Below are 14,181 nucleotides of genomic sequence, written 5' to 3' on the forward strand. Positions count from 1 at the left end.
GAACAGTCAAGGACAACCCTATTGGATTTTCTCATTTACTTTAATTGCCTGATCCTGTAGGCAAATGAGTTTGCAAACTCTAGTCCAAATATCCCTTTTTTAAAGATGAGAAAACTGAGGCCCAGGGAAGTCAAGTGATTTGCTTAAGGTCACCGAGCATATTAGCCACAAAGCCAAGACTAGAACCCAAGCCCAGGGCTCTTTCCACTTGGCCCCTGCTCAGTGCCCCAGCCAGAGTCTATTCTAACCGGTGCTGCACTAGTTGTTAAATATATATATTTTACAGCAACCATATATCTAGACTTTGTTGATACTATGGTGAATAAAACAAAGTCCCAGCTCTTGTGTCATTCTACAGAAGAATCAATGAAAGGGCATAAAGCAAGAATAATTAAGGTAGCAATCAGGAGGAACTTCCTGGGCTCTTCAAATAATGAGAGCTGGCAGTAGGCCACCTTGAAGTCATCTTTGCTTGAAACATACCACATCTGCTTGGCCTGAGAAGCAAGAACATCTTGTGAGCCCGTGCAAGGGCTCTAGAGGCATTAATACTTCTATGTTCTCAAAAGATCTCTCTCGGGATTCAAACATCCCCACTGTGCCTTGAGCCTACAATGTTCCCAGTGTTTTTCCCTCCATCCTTGCTCAGGTGGGGCACTGCTGACTCACTTGTGAGTCTGAGTTTCAGGCAGTGGGATGTACGTCTCAGCACAGGAGTCCTGATTCACAACTACAGAGAATTGGGGAATTTCCCTCTCCGACTCCCAGGCAACTCTTACCTGGTGAGGAGGGGTCTCTTTCACCACCTAGAGGCCTCAGCCTCTATAATATCAAACACATGACAGTAATGTGACCCAAATCCAACTCTCTTCTTTGACAGAGCAGAGGGCATGGCGACTGGAATCTTTCCTGATGGCTCGGTGACAGTGAAGAGTTTAGCATCCTCGGAATCAATGACAGCCAATAGTCGCTAAGACTGGGCTGCATGTCAGTGGGGCTGCTGAAGAAGGAGTGGGGACTTCAAGCTAAACAATCCAGTTCTGTGCTCTCTCAGAGGAACTTGGACCCCAGGGAGCCTCTGGAAGGCAATTCTGGAGGCCATCAGGTAGCCCCCCAAGTCCTTTCTGCACCCTGGTTTATTTCTGGCTCCATCCAGTCTTGAGACTGCAGATGAGCCCAATACATTGCCTAAACCACACCCTAAATGGTGACACATATTGGTTATTGACCATTCCTCTGTCCCCTTATCCTCCATAGGCGGCATCCCAGAATGCAATCCAAATCCTAGAGTCATTGAGACTTCTGCCACGGAAGCTGCAGCAGAAATAAATCCGTAAATGAATCTCACATTCCAATCCAGACAGTGCCACAGACTTTGGTGGGGAACTTTAGGAGAAATCCTCACCAAAGTGTTCAGAGTCATTTGTTTCTCTCTTTATATCCTGGAACCAAGCTGACCACTGGTGTTCTCAGGAGAGCAGCTGTCTTTACTCCAAACTTGGATCTGTGTGAGAGGAGGAGGAGGGAAAAACAAAGCTGAGTAAATCCCTTGGAAGTAAGCTGCCCCCTGCGGCCCTCCCTCCATTCTTCCTCCTTTCGCTGCCTTGTCCCTTGGCAAAGGAGGCTTCCATTGGATCTGCAAAGAAAGGAGCCAAATAAGAAGTTATAGCAACCACAAGCAGAAGGATTTGCAGTCTTGATTTCAAATGCATTGCCCCGTTGAGACAGAGCAGTGTCCGGATTTTGACTTCATGGTCAGCACCAAACGACCTATCGTGTGATTATCTGCGGCTGATAAATGACACCGTGGCTGTAAAAGCTCTCTGAAACTGGATCAGGGCTGCGGGGGTGCGAGGGCTCATCGCTGCTATTATCTGCTCTTCGTTTCCTCCTGCAAATCATTCTCTCCAGGCCTCAGTCAAGTCCTTGAGGGCAACAAGGCACAGCCCAGACAAGAACTCCTGCAAGCCAGGGGCTCCTAGCCCAGGGCTAGGTGTCTGGTCCAGACAATGTGTTGACTTCAGAAAAAATGAATTATCTGGGGATACAGAATCTTTGGTGCTGGCAGTATGGTAAGAAACTGGACTTCCATTCAGTAAGACTGATCGACCTAATGTGTTTTATCTCATCTCCCTCCCCAGGCCATTCCAGTAAAATGATACTGAAGGAAACAGAAAAAGACATTAACCCACAAGGTCCTAGCTTTTATCCCAGAGGATAAAAGCATGAGAGGGGAGATAAGAAAAGATAAGAGATTTCAACAGAAAATATTAGGCGATGAAACATTATTTCAGCAAAAGTGAGGAGTGGGGACAGCTGATGTTTTGACTATAATACTTTTAGTACTATTTGATTCTTTATGCAGATATGCATAATAGAAGAAAAATATTATCATTACTTTTTTTTTTAAAGAAAGAAGAAAGAGCACCTGAAAGCCAGGGGTCCTGGGTGTCAGGGCTTCCTTTGGCACTCGGTGACAGCAGAGCTTGTCATTGTCACTGTGTGAGCCTGAGCCCCTTCATGTGAAGGAGCTGAGCAAATCCCACAGTCACCCTGTAGTTCTAATGATTCCTAGCTCTGTGAGATTTCCCTTCTCTCAGTTTCTAGCTGTGTAAGTGGTTGGGCTTCAGTTTACTCCCCTCACGCATAAAGAGACTGCCTATTTCTCAGGATTGACAAGAGGATTAAATGAAATAAATAAAGCAAGCAAATCAGTTAAGCAGCCAACGTGATTTTTCTCCACTGTGACACCTCCTGTCTTTAGGCAAGGATCTGGCCCAGGTCTGGGCACCAGGCATTCGCATCATAAAAATCTGAAGGATTCAGAAATGAGTTACTATCTGTTTATCCTTGGGGCAGGGAGACTGTGAAGCTCCTCATTTCTGTTTATTGGATTAGGGGCAAGGTCCAAGTATGGATCTCAAAGCCTAGTGAATAATTCCTTTGAGGAGATGTAGCTAACTAAAGGGTGGGCAAGGGGGTTCTTTAAGTACCAGCCCCACCTCCACCCTTCTGCCCCCTGACCCCTCCAAGGTGGGAACTTCCTCTCAACCCAGTCCACACACCCAGCCTCAATCAAGACTAGCCACTTATTCAATACCCTGTGCTTCTGCAGAGAAGCTAAAGATGGTGTCCACAGGGATCTTCACTCTCTTGAGTGGCTCAGGACTGGCCCACGAATTTCCACACTATGGGTGGCACCCTTCCACACTAATTTCTCTGCATCACTGACAACCTTGGTTGTACCATCAAAAAGGTCATTTGATCTCGATGATGCCCCTGGAGATCTAGAGCCCAAACCTCATCTCAGATCCCACAGCCTGAGTCCCAATCTGTCTGAGCTAAGCTGAAGCCTACAAAGTGATAAAGTCATGGAGGGTTAGCCCAATCAAAGAAGGAAGGGAAGATGGACATACAAATATAGCAGTTCAGTGCTGATCTCATGTAACCTCTGGCTGGGAGAACTTTAGAGTCAAGAGCAGAAAAGATTCAGATCTTTTCTAAGACAGACATAAACCAAAGCCCTGGCTCCATCCCCCGTGTGACACGAGAATCATTCCTTCATTCATCCCTCAGTGTCTCCTATATGCCAGATGGAATCCCTGCCCTCACGAAACTTACTGCCTCCTATTGTCTGCTATTCCTACCGAAGCCCTCTGTTTAGACTTTCACTTTTGCAGCCTTCTATTACTGGGACCACATCCTATCCCCTGCTTCCACCCCCACCCTAACTTCTATCCTCCGGCCCTCTGTGAGCTCTGATCGGTTTACTCTCCTGCTCAAAAAAATTCTGTGATTTCCCAATATTTACCGAATCAAGAAATTTGATTCACACATCCAACAAATGTTTGTTGTGTATCTACTGTGTGCCAGGCTCTGTTCTAGGTGCTGGGGATACAGTAATGAGCAAGACAGATTAAAAAAAAAAAAAAACCTCTGCTGTTATAGTGCTTATATTCTAGTTGGGGAGACAGACAATAACCAAGATAAATAAGAACAACAAGTAAAGCCTGTTAGTTGGTGATAAGTTCTAAGAACAACAAGGCAAAAGAGGCCAAGAAGGGGAGGGGGCAATGGAGAAGTAAAATTTCATATAGACTAACCAGAGAAGATGACATTTGAGTAGAGATCGAAGAATGCTTTTCCCATTTATTGGGAAAGCTGAGGCTTTTTATAAGTTATTACCAATCGGAAGGTCCCTGGATCCAACCATAAGATGTAGAACAATTGATGCCCATTTGGACTCAAGTGGATCATTTGCATCTTTGAGGAAAGTCATCTTTGATGAATAGGAAGTCTGCACAAGAGGAAGATGTCTAAAGGTCAATTATCTGGATAGACAAATGGAAGCAAAAGACATTTTAGGCAAAAAGAGCAGCATGGCAAAAGGTTCAGAGGTACCACACGGGATGCTCAGGAAACTGTAGTTTGCTAGTGTGTAGCATTTATAGGGATGAATCAGGCAGGGAACAGAACTGGAAGGCTTTGAATGTCGTATCAAAGAGCTGGACTTTCTCCTGTTTACGGCGAGGGAACATCAATAGGTTTTAGGTAAACAAACAAATAAACAAAAATATTGTTAAATTTTGAGCAGGTTTAGAGTGTCTGGGAATGCTGAGGACCATGGCTACCTGGAGGGCATGCATGCTTTCTTTTTAAGGAAAGCAGCCAGAGTTCTGGGTGATAGTTGCTGTCCAGAAAGACAGGCCCAATTTTACCACCGGGAAGTCTAGAATTTTACATAAAATCTTCCAACTTTTTATATGTTTGCAACAAGTTTATTTTTTATTTTAATTACATGAGCCATATGACCCCCCTCACTCCAGAAGCTGCCATTTGGAGGCTTCTGACTGGAGTTATAAACAAGCTCCAGGAAGACAAGGACTTTGTCTTATTTCCACTGTGTTCTCAGTGCTTGCCGCATGGCCTGGCACACAGTAGGTATGCAAACATACTTGCTAAATGCACATGTATGGGTGAGTTATTAGTATTCCCATCTTACATTGAAGGAAACTGGGGCTCATGGAGGGTAACAGATGACAAGGGAAGTGGCCACACTCAGGTTCAAGTTCAAATCTCTAAACTTGGAAACAGACAAAGTGTTTTACAAGAGAGATAGGATAAGATGGAATGAGAGTCGAAGAGTAGAAACAGCTCTTCACCAGAACTTTACACCATCCTCTATCCCAGAGCTGTCCCCACATCCTGGGGACAGCCGCACTATCCTGTGTGCGGCTCCACCTGGTTTTAACCCCACCTTGGGAAACTTCCGATCCCACTCTCTGGGACCGTTGTCCCTCTCTTATTTTGTTCAGACCTAGGAATCAGAGATGAGGCAGGCCACTTACCACCTGTCCCTCCCCAGCCCAGTGACATCTGCAAAACGTTGAGCTGCCAGAACTAGCAGTTTCTTCTGGGTCTTTCAACTCCAAAGAAGGACCCAGCAGATGTTTGCTGGCCAGGAGCCTGGCCGACTAAACCCCTGGGGGTACCAGGTAGCTTCAAAGTTTTTTCTTTTGTTCATTATTTACAAACCTCATGAGCAGAGCTGGGCGTGGCTATTGCACATATAGAGAGGAGGTGGGAATACAGTAGAGCCAGTGAAAGGCAATTTGAGGAAATAGAGTATCAGTGTTGGAGGCTTGCTTCTAAGAGTCAGAATTTCTGCTAAGATCTACTCAGTTGACATAAAATCAATCCTTCCTTCCTTCCTTCCTCTCTTTCTTCCTCAAATCAGATAGTAGATTAGTTAGTCAGTCAATAAACCCAGATTGTTCAGTGTTCAACATACTCCCACAAGTGGCAGGTAATGATTTGAATGATGCCTGTGAACTGAGTGTGTCACTTTTGATTCATTTATTCATAAACTTCTAAGTTACTAAGAAAGGACAGGGAGAGAAAGAAACACTAGCATGTTTTACCAACTATTACAATTCATGAGGGAGAGCTGTTGTTGTTCCTCCATATAATTTTAAGAGTGATTTACCGATTTCTGGAACCTTTCCAGAATCTTGTGTTTGAAGGAAAAGTCACGGCTCAGCGCTCTGCCTTCTTTACTGGAACCCGCTGCATTGCTGGCCAGTCACCCAGGTTCCTCTTGCACACATTCGTTTCTCTTAAATGGATTTATTTTCAAGTTCATCAGTGTGGGATTCTTCTTAAATTTAATTTTTGAAAGAGTCTTCTCCAAGGTTACTCAGCTGGTAAACGGTGAGTAGGAAGCTGGCTGGGCCCGATCTGTCTGTCTGACTCCGAGCCCTCTCCATTAGATCATAGAGGGGAAACTGAGCTTTGGAATGTTAATCTTGCCCACAGGCCTGAAGTAATATCCCAGGATGTGGATGTGTGTGACCATCTGTCTGTCCTGGGGGCCTGAAGAAGGCAACCTGCTCTGTCCTTGACCCTGACTGACAGAGCCCAGGGGCTGCATCTGGAGCTTTAGGGGCCTGGGAACCTCTCTCTAAGTGCCTGAATGTCTGGAGGCCCTGGGAGGCAAGTTTCGCTGTTTGGGAACGGGCACAGCCACCTCCCAGTTGCTATTCTGTGCTGCGGCAAGTGCTGGCTTGTCTTCCCTTCCCGCCCAGCCCGGAAAACCGGCAGCATTTCTAGCTCAAGCCCAGACCCGTCCCGGCGGCCTGGATTCCACTGCCTAGGCACGAAGCTCATCTCAGCCCAGTGACCATTTCTCTCTGGTTTTTGTCACAGAGGAATTCCTATTCCAGCTGCTCAGGGCGACGGGTGGCTGGGTGGCCGCAGGGTTTTCCCTTCCAGCTACAGAGCAGTGGGGTGGGTATCAGAGCGCAGAGAAGGGAAGACGCGCGAGGGGAGGGAAGGGAAGTTGGAGACATCCCGTCCCCAAGGCTGTTTCATCCCCAAATCCAAGGCAAATAAAGGAGTTGAGAATGCTGGACTGTGTGCCCAGCAGCCCAGCCCAGAGTCCCCGCCCCTGGATAGCTGAAAGGAGGACTGTCTCCCGCATTCCCACAGGAAGGTGGGAAAGAGGCTGGGTCTCAGCAGGTCTGGAGACTGCTGGTTCCCTGCGGCCTTGGGGAAACACGCCCTGACTTGCTGACCTCTCCGGCAGGAGTCTTTTGGGCAGGAAGCCCAGCCTCTGATTGGGCCTGGGCTGTGTGTGCAAATAACGTTCAGTGCATCCGTGTGCTTTTTGATTGTCTGAAATTCAAATGTAACTGAGTGTCCTGTGTTTATCAGGCAACCCAACACAGAGGGCAGGGCTCAGGAGAACTGGACTGGCCGGGGCTGACACTCCATCCCCCTGCCTCTCCAGTTTCAGGGAGATGAGGGCCAGTTTCCGTACACATATCCCTGCCTTAACCTGCTCCCCATCCTGAAGCAAAAGAATTCCTCAGGCACTGACTTTCCCACACAGCTAGGGCCCCTCCGACTTCAGACTGCAGTTCCGAAACTCCAAAGACTTTCATGTCATCCGGTAATGCTCCATCCTGGTGCCCCTTTGAAGATAAAAAGCTCTCCTGAGAAGCGCAGTGCTCTGTTGTTGTAATTAACATAATTGAAAGCGATTTTTCTCATAGCCCTGTAGGAAACCGGGGTCCTTCACTTCTTATGAGAAATACCTACCTCACTCTCCCAGGCAATGGCCAACCTCTTCTAATCCAATACCAGGGCAGATGTCCCTGCCAGCCCCAGTCGCTGCTCCCACCTACCCTGACTTAGACTTTTTTTTTTTTAACCTTTTCAGATGATTTTCACCACAACACAGCACCCAGTAGCCACCCTCTCCTGGGACTCTCCAGACAGAGTAGCCACATGGGACATGTCTGTGCCTTCTTTTCTAGGTTGAAAACACCTGCTGAACGGTAAAGCCTGGAGCTACCATTTCTACCTTAGCTCTGGACGAGACAGAAGGGATGCCAACTCATTGATGGACAGTTGTGACAAGTCCACTTGAAATGACCTTCACCATAAGACAGTGGTGACCTAGGGCTTGATGCCCACTGAAGCAGAGAGCTGGTTCTGGGAACAGTGTGAGCCTGATACCAAAGCCTCTTTCCAACCCACCCACCTTGACACTCTCAGCGTGCCTAGGGAAATGGCTGTGCACTCATCAAGTGAAGAATTCAGACCCTAAAGAGCTATACCCCTGGGAGCTAGTGGCATGCCTGAGACCGAGTGTGACATGTTGGTGGGAGCCACGGGAGGGCTCGGGTAGGGCTGGGGAGAATGTCTGCTCTTGCCCCCTGCAGCACAGCCAGGCTTCAACAGTGACTGCTCAAGATGAACAGTACCAGGACTACCCTTTGGACTGGGTCGGCGTCATTAGAGATTTGGCCAAACCAGAGGGAAGCCTGGACCACTTACTAAACTACTCATGGAGAAGCTCGGTATCCTCATCCATTTGGACTGTAACAAGATACCATAGTTGGGTGGCTTGTTAACAACAGACGTTTGTTTCTCACAATTATGGAGGTTGGGCAATCTAAGGAGATTTTGTGTCTGATGAAGACCCACTTCTAAGTTCTTAGAAAGCCATCTTCTCACCGTGTCCTCCCACGGTAGAAGAGTGAGCTTGCTCTCTGGAGTCCCTATTATGAGAGCACTAATCCCATTCATGATCAAAGCACTTTTCCAGAGGCGCCAGCTTCTGACACCATCACATTGGGGGTTAGGGTTTCAATATATGAATGATGAGGGGAGACACAAACATTCAGTCCATTGTATTCCATGTCATTGAGAGTTCTACGTTAAAAGACACTTGGTCCTTTTAGTTAAAGGCTGAAGCACAGGGCCAACTTTGAAGAATGATTACTCTTCAAATAGCATATACCCTTTGTAGGAAATAAACCTTAACTATCTTTTCTAAGAGAAAAGGGTAATGTTTTCTTCCTTTTCAAATTAGGGCTTTAGGGCTACACAATTCTCTTTCTTTTAATGATTTCTCATGGCCTTTTTTGTTGGCTGAAGAACAAACACTGATTCCAGGGTATATTCCTGGGTGGTTGAAAAGAATGTCCTCCTTGGATCCCAGTTGACAATGCTCAACGCTTACCCACACTGCCCTCATCTCCTTTCCACTAGAACCCGCCTTGTCCCACATACATTCACTGTCATCCACCCCAGCCACCAAAGGAGCAGCAGTTGGAGTTACTTCAGGACTGGAGGGCATGATGATCCAAACATTCATCTGGCTCCAAAAGCCCTGATCACATCTAGAGGCAGCGCTGGAGGAGCTGTAAGTTTGCAGAACAAGGGTAGTCCTCCACTGTACTCAACACTGACTTACATCTGCCTTTATGGAATTTTCAGTGCAAGAATTTATGGTAATTTGCAGCAACATGGATGGACCTGGAGATCATCCTACTAAGCAAAGTAAGCCAGAAGAGAAAAACAAATACTGTATGCTATCACTTATATGGGAATCTTTTAAAAAAAAAGACACAAATGAACTTATTTACAAAACAGAAACAGACTGACAGACGTAGGAAACAAACTTATGGCTACCAGGGTGGGAAAGAGGGTGAAAAGTGATAAATTGGGAGTTTGAAATTTGCAGATACTAACTACTAGATACAAAATAAACAACATGTTTCTACTGTATAGCACAGGGAACTATATTCAATATCTTGTAGTAATCTATGATGAAAAAGAATATGAAAAGGAATATATGTATGTATATGTATGATTGAAACATTATGCTGTACACCAGAAATTGACACAACATTGTAAACTGACTATATTTCAATTAAAAAAAAAAGAAAAGAAAAAAGAGAATTTATGCTAAACTCATGAAGGACATCTTTATTTACAAATCTTACTTCTAAAATTTTTAGTTCTAACCATAATAAATGCACAGAGAGGAAAATAAGGAGAAATAAAAAGCACAATAAAACACTATAAAATCTTGTTCATGAGAAATATGAAAAAGGCTGAAATTCTTGGGGCTTCACTACATGAAGAAGAAAAGCTGCCCCCAAATGGAAGGTAAATCATCCATCACCCGGGGAAAAAGACTAAGATCACTGAAGCCTACCGCACCACATGCAATAGGCTCGGTGGTCAAGCCTGTGATGTGGGGACCACACTGGGGTGGTTTGCTAGCAGCCAAAAGTGGGAGAACATAGCCACTGTTGACTGGGGCTAATAGGCAATTATACACTCAATTTCATTCAAGACAGTCATTCATTTAGTAAAAAGCAGGACCACAGTCACATCCTGAGGATTTTTCTCCCTCTTCTTTTCTCTTAAAGAAAAACATTTTCATAACCTGTCACATAGGTTGTAGGTTGATGGGTGGTATTCAGAAGAGTCGTGAATTTCTTGGGCAAAATGGCATGTAAAAGACGAATGAGAAAAAAACGCATCACATTTAAGTTGGGCCGTCGCAGGCTGGATTAATCACTCCTCTCTGTTCTCTCAGTGCATGGCTCATACTTTCATTCAACAATGTATTAGGTTGTGATGTCATGGAGAATCATCGACTTCTAGGACTGCTCCTCCCCTCTGGACTCTGAGCTTCCGGAGGCCAAGGCCTTTGTTTTATTCTTTCTCATAAATTCCCTCAACACTCAATATATGCCCAGGGTACTGGGGTGCACAATCAATGATTACTCAACAAACACCCTCCAGGTCCTGTACTAGACCCAGTGGCATACATGAAGTATAAACTCACTTAGTACTTAATATGTGGCTGAGATTTGAATCCAGGTCCAACTGAGTCCAGTACCCTCGGTCTTAACCCCTTTGTAAACGTGCCTTTCCTGAGAAGGGTCGGTCAGTCAATGGGAGACAACACTAGCTCTCCTGCTCCCCAAATGGGCTGCTCCTCCTTTCACCCTGCTGGTTCTTCCTCATCCTCCAGCCTCTGAAATGTACAAGGCCCCAGGGTTCAGTTCTCAGGCTCCTTCTCTGTATTTATATGAGGTCGTCACCTTCAGTCTCATTCATATGCTGCCCACTCCCATGTGGGCATCCTGGCATCCTGGCATCCTGCATCTCTCCCCTGAATTCCAGATGTGCATGCTTATCTGATTACCTCCTGGACCGCTCCACTTGGATGTCTACTAGAAATCTCAAGCTTACCATGTGACTTGAATGATCTTGACATTCATTGGGCAGATGGATACAAGGTCTCTGAACCATAGGAACAAAGGGAGAACCAAATCAGTTAACAGCTATGGGGAGCAGCGCCCATGAGGTTGGCCCATAGGAGCCCCTCACATTGTAACCATGCCCCACACAGGAACTAGCATGAATGGCGTGAATTTCATAAACTGAATTCACTACAGTCTTAACTTAGGATGATTCTACCAGGAGAAACTTGCAATACTAGTTTCCAGAAATGTTGAGAAGTGGGAGGAAACATTTGGTAAAAATACAAAAAATCTCCCAAGTCTTGGTGGGCAGCATCTATTGCCAACTCATGGCTCCAGGGAGGCGTCAGAGAGGAAGATTTAATATCCTCATCACCCATATAGACATCATTGTGGTTTCTCTAAAGTCCAAATCTGATCACATAATCCCCTTCCTTGAAATCCTTCACTGGCTTCTCACCTTATCTGCGATTGGGCCTCAACTCTCCAGCAACGCATGCAAAGTCTTTAGTGGATTGACTCCTCACCTGCCTGTCTCTCCAGCCTCTCCCGTCCCACCCACCCACCCCAGCAACATGGACCACGTGCAGTTCTCCAAACACATCTCTACATCTTCGCTCAGGCTCTTCCCTCTCCCTGGAACGTTCTTTTCCTCCTTGTTCATCCAGGAAACCCTGCCTCAGTGCATCCTCTGTGCAACTTCCCACGACTCCTCCCCTCCTCTCCACAGCAGAATGAGTTTCTTTATCCTTTGGGTTCCTAAAGCCCTTTGTACTTCCTTCTCATACAGCTTTTAGTTCATGAGAGTATAATCATTTGTTAATTGCTTTGTCTCCCCAACTAGATTATGAGATCTCCAAGGGGAAAGTCTGAGGTCTGAGCTTTTTAAATCCTTAATGCCTAGCCTTATGACAGGAACACAGTAACTGTTTAGAAAATGTTTGATAAATGAATGAATGTTCGCATGCCGCGCCTCTGCCAGAAAAAATGTGAAAAATAGAGTGTAGTTATACAAACACTCCACTAGAGGGAAGGATGTAAAACTTTATCCCTTTAGCACAGCATTTTAAGCTCGGTCTCAATCAGATGACTGTAATTTGATAAAATATTTCAGTTTTAGCCTAGGCAAATGTAAATCAACCTCTGATAAGCTTGAGGAAACATATTTATTAAAGGTCACTGTATGCCGGGCTCTGGGTTTGACAACGGGTAGTTCTTACGGATACAGATGAATAGGAAGGGTAGAAAGTATATGTAATAATATTTTACATTTTCAAGTTTGGTAGTGGGCATTGAAGTGCATTACAAAGCTTTCCCTTTCTCAGACATAATCTTGTTTTCTAAAATATGCTCCGCCTAGAGATGTCATTGCTTCTTACACAATCAACGCTCTGGAATCCAATGACTACACAGCTTTCTAATTTCCTGTTGCCCTACATCCCTCATATCCTGTCTTGAATACACGCATGCATGCTGTTCATGAAGTCAGCTGAAACAACTCATACAAGCTTAAGACACAGCATCGAGATTAATTTTGAGTACCATACTGATGTTCAATGGATGTGAGCGAGTGACAAATATTCAATGGCAGCAGATCCTTCACTTCTTCCTTCCCACCAGCTCCAAAACACCCACCTAGCTGCTTCCTTAGCATTAGGCATCTATCAGTTCCATACTGTAATAATCTGCATACTTATCCATACCTAGACAAGGCTGAGAACTCCTTGAAGAGGCTGGCAAGGAGCTAATTCTTTCTCCTAGCCTCAGGTGCCAGCACAGCACCTGGAACATGGTGTTTAGCACATTTTTTGTCCATGACTAAGTGTGCTCATTTCATTCGAAGGGTAGTGAGAGACATTTCTGCCAGCACTCTCAGGGAGAGGCTGGATCGCTTTGGGCTGTATACAGTCACATGTGTATACATGTGGTGGAGGAGCTGGTCTTGTATGTGGGACAGTGTCTGATTTAAGACCTCTAGGAGGAGACAGGCATGCGGGCGCACACACACCCTCCCCAGAATCTTCTCAAATCAGTAGCTGAGGTGCCAGAGCTTCCATTGTTAGAGAGTCACACCTTTGGATTCCGTATAGCTCCCCGTCAACATATCTTGAACCCATGTGCCTCTGTTATCACTTATGTTATCACATAAGTTTCAAAACTCAAACATCTCCAGTATCTGTGGGCCCCTCTCACCTTCCCATTCCTACTCTGCTGAGAGTCTCAGATAGACTCTTGCTTACTGTCTGTAGTTTGCATTAGAAAGTAGTTCGTTTTTTCAAATACATCGCTATATATCAAATAAGCTCTTTCAAACCACATGTGTATGTACACACCATAATATTTAAGGTATTAAAACACATCAATTTGTATAATTCAATGAGTTCATAGTGATATAAATAAATAAATAAATAAATAAATAAATAAATAAATAAATAAATAATTTCTATTGTGGGGGAGGGTATAGCTCAAGCGGTAGAACACATGCTTAGTATACACAAGGTCCTGGGTTCAATTCCCAGTACCTCCTCTGAAAATAAATAAATAAGTAAACCAAATTATCTCACCACCCCCAATAAAATAAATAAATACATAAATACATAAAAAAATTTTAAAAACCTTAGTCAGCATTAGAAGATTTAGCAAATTGACTCCGTATGTTGAAAATTAGTAAGTGAAGGGAGAAAATCAAGCATTTATTCTGCCTTTCCTATACAAACTGTACCACTGGGTAAACAAAATTTACAAAAAGGAGAAGTTTGTCTTCATAGAAATAGTCCAGCAAGTAAGTGAAGAAGAAATGACAGAATTAAAATATTGCCCTCTATGATAAAATTAGAATGTGACCTCTAATGAACTAATGAATTTAGACATTGATGATCAATGACTGGTAACATTACACAATGAAAGGCAACCAGACGTTGTACACCAGGACGTTATGTACCTCCTGATGGAAGCATAAAATACTAACTGTAGCAAAGTGTGATCAAAGTTCTAGATCCAACAATGTGTTCATGGTAAGTACAGAGAATGTTAACCTAATAGTGTGAGAAAAAAAGACAACATGTATGAGACAATCAGAAATCTGAACACCGACTGGATATATGATGATATT

This window comes from Vicugna pacos, chromosome 23 (genome assembly GCF_048564905.1).
Source record: "Vicugna pacos chromosome 23, VicPac4, whole genome shotgun sequence".
Classification (NCBI taxonomy): domain Eukaryota; kingdom Metazoa; phylum Chordata; class Mammalia; order Artiodactyla; family Camelidae; genus Vicugna; species Vicugna pacos.